Source organism: Battus philenor, unplaced genomic scaffold (assembly GCF_028537555.1).
Source record: "Battus philenor isolate CCGP_79_NKW_IND1 unplaced genomic scaffold, ilBatPhil1.0.hap1 SCAF_4, whole genome shotgun sequence".
NCBI lineage: Eukaryota > Metazoa > Arthropoda > Insecta > Lepidoptera > Papilionidae > Battus > Battus philenor.
The window spans coordinates 10,288,697-10,297,542 of record NW_027181704.1 but is presented as its reverse complement, the minus strand read 5'-3'; the positions used below and the strand labels follow the sequence as shown (position 1 = coordinate 10,297,542).

The window sequence follows — 8,846 nt, the reverse complement described above, 5'->3', positions numbered from 1 at the left end:
ATTTTAAGATTTTTATTGTACCTAGAAGTATTATTTCCAAGACCTAGACTTAAAAGTACCGTCAGGAACTTTGTGTTATTACAATGTTAGGAACTATGATAGAAACTACAAAAATAATGAGATCCAATATTTACTTAGTTATAATTAAATAAATAGGTTTTTAATTACAAATTGACCTCGTGGTATTCAGCAAAAAAATTTTTCTTTTCATTTACACACAAAAACACGTTGCAATGAGAACATTTACTATGAGGTTTCGACTGAATCTTTTTCAAACTACAAACCTCACACCTTCCCCTATTTTCTACGAAAGTAGGCCAATGGATGCCTCTATTACCCAAACGAACGTCTTTTATAGTAGAGTACTCAGATTTGCGTCTTTTGGAAGGGCCAGCTTTCGCAGTATTATCAGTAGAAGTCTTTCTTTTCTGACTTACATCTTTTATTGTCATCAAGCCTTGAGTAACAGAGCGTCGAAAATCTTTTACAGTGGTTTGTTTCATTATGAGTCCATGAATGACATATGAATTGACAAATGCGATGTCCAGAAGACCCCAAAACAACCTGTGCCACCATTTCGGAGATTTGCGATCTATACAGTAAAGGGCTCTCAAACGATCAGCTGTATCTACGCCGCCCATATAGCTATTATAATCTTTGACAGCCACAGGACATGTAATGGCAGACTTGGATCCATTTTTTTCTTTACGTAACACAGTTGCCGATTCATTACCATGAAAATTTGATACTAAATGAACCACTTTGTTATCCTTCCATTTCCAATATCCAATTAAATTTGAAAATCGATGATCACTGTCGCCCCTTTTCATTTGAGAATCAGCGATCATATTTCCGGCTAGTCCTTTTCTATTACTTCGGATAGTTCCACAGGCGTAGGTGTTCTCAGTTTTCAGTTTCTCAAGCAAAGCAACAGACGAGAAAAAATTATCAAAGTAAACTATCTTCCCTTTACCCCAATCTTGTTCCGTCAGCTCCAAAACCACTTTCTCTCCCAAGCCATAGCCGGTAAATTTAGAGTTCAGTTCTTCGTCCTTTCCTTGGTAAATTTGAAACTTTTTTATATAGCCTCTCTGGTCAGCTAGACACCACAACTTGTATCCCCTTTTTATGGGCTTCATAGGAAGATATTGTTTCAAGACAGACCTACCTTTAAATTTAATTATAGATTCATCTACACTCAGTTCGCGAGTACCATTATAAACCTCTTGAAATTTTTTATTGAGTGCATCAATCATCAATCTAATTTTATACAACTTATCTTTGCAGTCTCTAGGCTTTTGGGAGTTATCATTGCAATGCAGATGAGATAAAATAATAGCAAATCTGTCTCTGGGCATTGTTTTGCAGAGAAGTGCATTGTTGAGATCAGATGCCGAAGAGTAATGGTCTCTCCACGCCGGACGAGTATTGTAACCTATAAAAAAGTTCATACCTATAAATGTTAGAAGTTCCTCCTTTTTTAGGTTCAATACTTTGCCTCTCTGAGTAGCATAAAGGTTGCTTTGGTGTACAATATTATCAATAATATCTTCAATCAATACTAAAAATATATCAGTCGGGGTGTTACAGTGAGCAAAGTAGTCTTCTATCACTCCAGTATCTAGAACGTATTCCGGTAAAATTGTATCTAGGTCCTTCTTTTTCCATTTACGGTTTGGTTCAGGTAATCGCTGATTAGTTCTGTGTGAGGACGTATTTGCAGACGGTAGATCAGTCTGAACACTAGATCCAGGTATTGGTGATGGTGGTACCTGATTTACAGGGCACTCCAGTTCAACTTGTTTTGAAGGCGATGATGGCGGATCTTCGACTAAAGTATTTTCTAGAGCTCTTTCAAAAATCTCATCGAAGCCTATTGGTGAGGGTAGTTGAATATTTTCCACTTCATCATCGGACACACCTGCATCAGACTCTTCGTTACAGTCCGGAATCTCTTCTAATAGCAGGGCTTCAATTAGAGCAGTATTCTTAGTAATATCCATCTCAATGGCTAAAACAATAAAAAAATAGCTCAGAAAAAATAATAAAAAGAAAAAACAATAATGTTTGATAAACCAAAATACCTACTTCATCGAGTATGTGTATTATCAAAGTTCATGATTTTTTAGACTAAAATCACCTGACGGTACTTTTAAGTCCTCATCAGTTTTTATCAAATATTCTTATAAAATAAAGTGATAATATGTTATACCAGCTTTTATAAATGTACTCCGTGATATAAACAACGTAATTAGTAAAAAAAATAGTACTTACCTATGATATTCTATTTATAAACATTTTACAATTACACCGCACAGTAAAGTGAAAAAATGTCCGACCAGTTGTAACTCGCTGTTCAAATTTCTCGACAATGTCGCGCGGTAATACAAATAACGCACTGTGATTGGCTTACGGAAACGGTACTCTAAAGGAATGTCAGTTGTTGTTAACATAAAGTTATTTCGTACTTAAGTTATTAGACGAAAAATGTGGAGGTACTTCTAAGTACCGTAAGGAGGGAAAGGGTTAATGCGTTTGTAAGAAATAGAATAATTCAAATTAATTTATAAATGTCTACTAATAAAACTTTAAAATTTGTTAAAGTAAAGAGATATAGCCATAAATTCTTTTGGCAAAACAAACGACGCGACTACGGTCGGTGAACAGCGGAACGAGTATCTCGTTTAGGAATCACACAAAAGTTTATTCGTTCACTTTTATCGCGCGGACTCTGAACGCGTTAGCGAAAATGATTTATACGATTTATCATAAATAAGTTATTCCCGGTCGTTTGGTAGAACTATTCTGACGATACGATTGTTACGCATGCCGGTTAATATTACGAAGGAAATTTGATTTTTCTCTATTACTTTTTAAATCGATTATATATTTCTTTAAACAGATCAGATCTATTCCGTAGATATTATTGCGTTTTGTATTATTCCATAAAAAAATTTATATTTTTACTTTTTACACTAACGTACTTTGGGAAAAAATATAATTTAAAAGTTATTACTTTTAAACACGGCAAGAGAGAATGATAATAAATGGATTAGAATAGACGACTAGACTAAAAAGACGAGAGACTAAAAAGAGGTGGATGTAAACAGAATAAGAGATAGCAGGATGATATTAAGAAAATAACGTGTTCAACATGAATGTGTATAGCAAAAGACAGAACGGAATAGAACGCTTTAGAAGAAGTCTCGTTCAGATTTATCGACCGTTTGCCGATATTTATATTCGTGCGACAATAATATATATTATAATGTATTATTATAAAACGGCTATTTTCTGCAATAAGGGCTATTTTATTATTTTTTATATCTTTTTACATTATGAAAAAAATATATTAACACAAATTGATGAAATTTCTGGTAAAAGCATATATTACCGCGGTAATTACCGATGTAATTTTCGTACTACTAATTTTTGTGTACCGCAGTTATAAGTATTTTTATCTTAAAATCTCAATAATGTATATTATGACCTAAAAATAGATTTATTTGAAAGAATAACTTATACGTATATCGATAATATTATCGATACGAATTCGTAATGAAATATCGAGTAATCCGTTATGATATTTCTTGTTATCGCAATCTACATATTATTCCAATAAGTGGGTTTTCCTAGGCAATATTGCGTTCGGGAGTGAAGTAGCCGACCCTAGTGGGAGCGGTAAGTTTTACCTTTTATTGTTTTATTTATAACTTTGTGATTGATGACGGCCGAGCCCAAAGTTGGCTTCATAAATATTGAGGCGGGTGCGAACTCACGCTGCGCAATAGTTTGGCACTCAATAAGGATACTTTACTAGCACTTCATCATTTCTCTAGAATAACTATATGACCTAGTACTTCTTATGAACATAGTATATATAATATCTAATGCACAGTTACGTGTAATGTAGATTTTCAATTAATTTTAATATATTTATAATGATAAATAATTGATTTTTTGGTAGTGGGCAGGCCACATAGCACGCAAAACAAATGTTCGCTGGGATTTAACACTTCTGAAGTAGAGACCAAAGATCGGTAAGCGCAGCGGAGATCGTACGAGATGGACCAGACAGATTTCCATAAAACACTGGGTGTAAAAAATCTATGGGAGAGGCCCAGAACCAGCTGTAGACGTCCTAGAGCTGAAAAGATGATAATCACGTTTAACTTCCTTTACTTTTTCTACGCACTAACTTCATACTTCGTGTTTTTATTGCAGAGAAGGGACGTTTTTGTGACACTTGTTACTAAAAAAAATGTTTGTTTTAAAATTGGAATATCACGTCGTAATACACAAATATTAGATTCTTCGTTTGAATTTTTTTAACATAGCTTGATGTTCTTTGTCGACAAAAACTAATGCCGTGCGCTTTGTTTAGTTCAGGAATCGTGCAGCGTGACCACAAATAGTGCGTTATCGTAAACAATCAACAGGAAATCCACGCCGCCCGCGATACTCGTTCACCACTGGACAATTCAATTTGCATAAGCGCTTCATCAATATCCAAACAAAAAATCGTTTTGTACTAAAATCGATTAAACAATAATTTATGTTAATAAAAATTCACATTTTGGTTTGGAATTTAAAACAGTCAACTGAGTTTTTGGTTTAATTAATTAATTAATCTGTGAAGGTATATGGTAGGTAGATATTTGAAAATGTGTGGAAACCTATGTTCAGCAGTAAAAGTCCTGTCGCTAAAATTATGATGATGAAAGGTGTTCCAAAAGCATTTTTTTTAAATAACAAAAGTTTAAAGGTATGACAAATGTGAGGAAAACATGGTACGTGTTATATTTTTTTTAATAACTTAAAGGTCTAATTTTAATCAACCAACATAAAAGTAAGACCTTCAAAAGTAAATATTTTTTTTAACAATAAGTCAGAGCTATAAAGGTGAAGCTATAAGGCTAAACGATACGGCTATCACCATAAAGGTGACACAACAAAAGCTTTTCAAAGTGCGATAGAGCTTTCGTATCTCATGAATGACTGCCACCATAAAATGGCATATACAAAGAGAAGTCCGCGCGGCCCGGCGGCCGATAGCACAATGCGGCAAACGACATCAAGCTTCCTGTTCCGGCCGCGGCGCCACCGTCGCCCAGATTTATGCCCGTCGCTTCCTCCCGCCATATGCGTGCCTACTACGTCTACCCTCCCACTCATTTACACAAAACTCGAGTTTTTCAAGCACCTGTGTTATACATGAATGCCGGAACGGATGTCGGCTTTTTGCTGTTTCGTTGACGTCTACTCGAATTTTGTGTTAGCGTTTATTGTAGCTTATCAAGTCTTCTTTACTGTAACAAGTTTATTTTTATAATTTTTCTCAGATTATAACTTTTTAAATGAACGTATTAACTGTTGCAAATAAAGATAATGTGAGAAATATTTTTGTTTCTCTTGAGTAATGTGTATAAAGCGTTCATAATCATCATTTCGGCCATAATATGCCACTGCTAGACATGGGCCTTCCCCATAGATTTCCAATACGACAAGTTGCATCGATCTTAACAGGGTTGTCTATTCACCTTGTGAGTGGACGTACGACGCTACTCTTGCCGGACCGTGTTCTCCATATTGGCAATGTGACATTGCACATTTTTTTAAAATAAAATGTATTACGAAATAATGAAAGATTTTGATTAAACGAATATATCAGAAAATGTAGTGTTTGAATTTAACTGATAAAAATCAATTGTCATTATCGCCATATTTCGTTGTAAAATACTATCATTTATTTATTTTAGGTATTCAATTGTTAATTATAAATAAAATTCTAGTTTTCTCTTGTAAATTTAATTTGATGTTCTTATTAATAAAATATTTGCAGACCGAGTGAAAAGATCCAAAAGCGAAGGGGTTGAAGGGTTAATATAATCCGCTCTGATGGTATAACGTGATATAATGCAAAATATTCATAATTCGTAGGTGTGCGAAGTGAAACGTCTATTAAGATTATATCTACGTCAAACTTATACTCTTCTATAAATAAGGATTCTATAATCTATTTTAAAAAATATTTTAGACTTAAATTTACATTTTTCTGCAAAAAACATTAAAAATTTTAAATTTGCTTTGTTCAAGTAGCCATTTAAACGTACTTTATAATCATTAATTATTTTTTACGTTATTAAAAGGTCAGTGTAGACAGTCCATGAGTGAGCTACTTGCAATTCTGCTAAGAAGAGTCGATTATGAAGGTCGATGATGACTCAACAATGCTAACTAAAAATTTTGTAATTAATTCCATTGAGGTTGGAATTTATAAACATATCGAACGCAATTTATAGAACAATTTAGAATATTGAAAGAAATCTGCTGAGTTATGTAAATGATTTAGTTGCTTACGTTTTTGTGTCATTCGTTTATATTCGCCTTAAAATTAGAGAGGACTTTGGACTATTGTACATCCACTGCTCGATATAGGCTTCCCCTACATATTTCCAATAGCACCGGTGGAATATATTAACAAGAACAAAGAAGAAAGAGTAAGGTTGACAGTTGGTTAAAAAAGATAATAGAGAAGATCTTATATGTTATATAATATGCTATAATAAGCTATTGTTAGTAATTTTATAAAAATCTATAGTTCTAACTTAAATGTTAAAATAAGAATAAGGAGTTAACAGACTTTTCACTTTTAGTTTTAATTTATTAATAAACTCTCCTATTGCCAACATCTAGAGCGTTACATTGTAAGAATAATGAAAACTGTATAAAATTTGTAATTAAAAATGATCAAAATCATTGGTCTTATTTATATTTATTACGAAAGATGTATGTATATATCGGTAAATACTTAAAGCCTTCGTCTGTCCATAGCTCCGAGTTAATTACGTCGAGAACATACGTCAAGGGTATGAGGCGAGGAACAAAAAGGGAGTAGTTGTTGCATAATGGAGCGACGGCCGCGAACATTCGCAGCGCCTCGGAATATCTTAGCAAGAGAACCGCTATCACGTCACTCTTATCACGTGCCGCTTTGCTACTGCGAACTTTAAATTATGTAAATCATCCATTTTTTATTCTTTATTTATTTTTGCCAGAACATTATTTTAATTTTTAATTAATTCTTAAGTAATTCGAAATATTTTAAACATAATTTACGAGTATAGCTATTAAGTCTTTCAGGCAGACGCTCACTGGAAAAACTGGAGAAAGTGGCTCCCTAGTGAATAATTCGATTTAGGATGTCACTAAAATAGCGTCACTTTTGGAGGGAATTCCAGACGGCTAAACCAAGGCACTGTTATAGCTATAATCGAATTATTAATTCATTTCAAAAAAATTACATAGTACATTTGATTTGGCAAGTCGAAAATATTTTTCGTCTGTAAGATTAATCATTTACAAACACAATCGGTTATTACAATTCTATGTGTATATCAAGATGTTGAAGCGATAAAAAGCACAGAAAAAAATCTTACACATCTTTGTCGTAAATCTTATATTGCCCGTTATGCGAAATCAAACACCACGTATTATAATCACAATAGCATATACGTTTTTAGGTACAAACAAACTGTGTGGTTTTTCCTGTTGCCTTTCTTGAGTAATATTAAGCCCAAATTATTTACCATGATTATTTATTATACTTATTTCCATTAAAAAAAAACAGAATTAATCAAGAGGATATTAGTTTGAATATTTTAAACTACTTTCATAATCTGGTAAATATTGCGTATATTTTTCAGTATGCATATTATAAATTATACGAAAAAAATATATTATATGAAATGCTGTTAGTGTATACACATAAAAATAAAAACACATCGCTATTAAAAATATCTAATCATAAATTATCAACTACATACATATTAAACATGTTCCCTTGCTTGCTTATACTAAATAATTCGTGTAATAAGTCCGCACGTTTAAACTCCAAAGCAAAGTTTCATATAAATTTTGTACAACAAACCTTAGCTGACGTTAACTTCGTATCTTTGTCTGATGCTCATGTGGAGGCAGGTGGGTGCCGAGCGGGGCCTGGTGGGGCGGTAGAAATTCCAACTAGCTTTGTGAATCAATCAGGAATTAATTGCGGCCCCTTGGAGTCGAGTGGAGTTGAATCATACTTATTTACTCCATGCGATGCAATTTACAATTTTCCTTCCACGAGCTTACGTTTCATTTAATTATTTTGCATAACTTTGAAGTTTGCAGTTTGTAACCACAATTCTTAATGCCAATATTGTTTACTGCCTTTAAGCATAATTAATACATTAAGAATTCAATGTTATAAATGGGAAACATATTATTACACTTTTTTAATTCAAGTTTTAAAAAAGTTATAGTGTATAAATACCTAGGAGTTTTAAATATATTAAAGGACAAGGTGGACAGGACCTTTTTAAGGTCGTTGGAAGACACTGGATGATCAGATCACTTCCAACCGGTCGTATTCGAAATATAGATTTCCATATCCCCTTGAGGAGGATGTCTTTGTCCAGCAGTGAACATCAAGAGCTGAAATGTTTATGATGATGATTAAAATTCCACAGTTTATATTAATTTACAGTGGTAAACGCGTTTATTGCTTCTTTAAAAGTAGTTAAAAGTCTGTAATTTGACTTCAATATATGTGATAATATAAATTATATTTGATTTCACAAAAATTTTAATATATTTTCTTGATTTCGTCTATGCTTGCGATATGCAAGAATGTGAAACCTGAAAATAAATGAATAAACATACCCTTTGATCTAAATAATATACTACGAAAGTACGCAAGTTAAGCGAGTAAATAAGCCGTAAACCACTTGCATTATAAGCGAAACCGAACTGTTTCGCAACTTGTTCGAAGTTAGAACGCTGGAACTTTACGACTCCGTGAT

At 33.2% G+C, this 8,846-nt stretch overlaps 1 pseudogene; it reads right to left on the bottom strand.

Moving 5' to 3' along the window:
• Positions 1-1,120: 1,120 nt before the first annotated feature.
• Positions 1,121-2,121, bottom strand: LOC137928891 (piggyBac transposable element-derived protein 3-like; annotated as a pseudogene).
• Between the last annotated feature and the right edge of the window lie 6,725 nt (positions 2,122-8,846).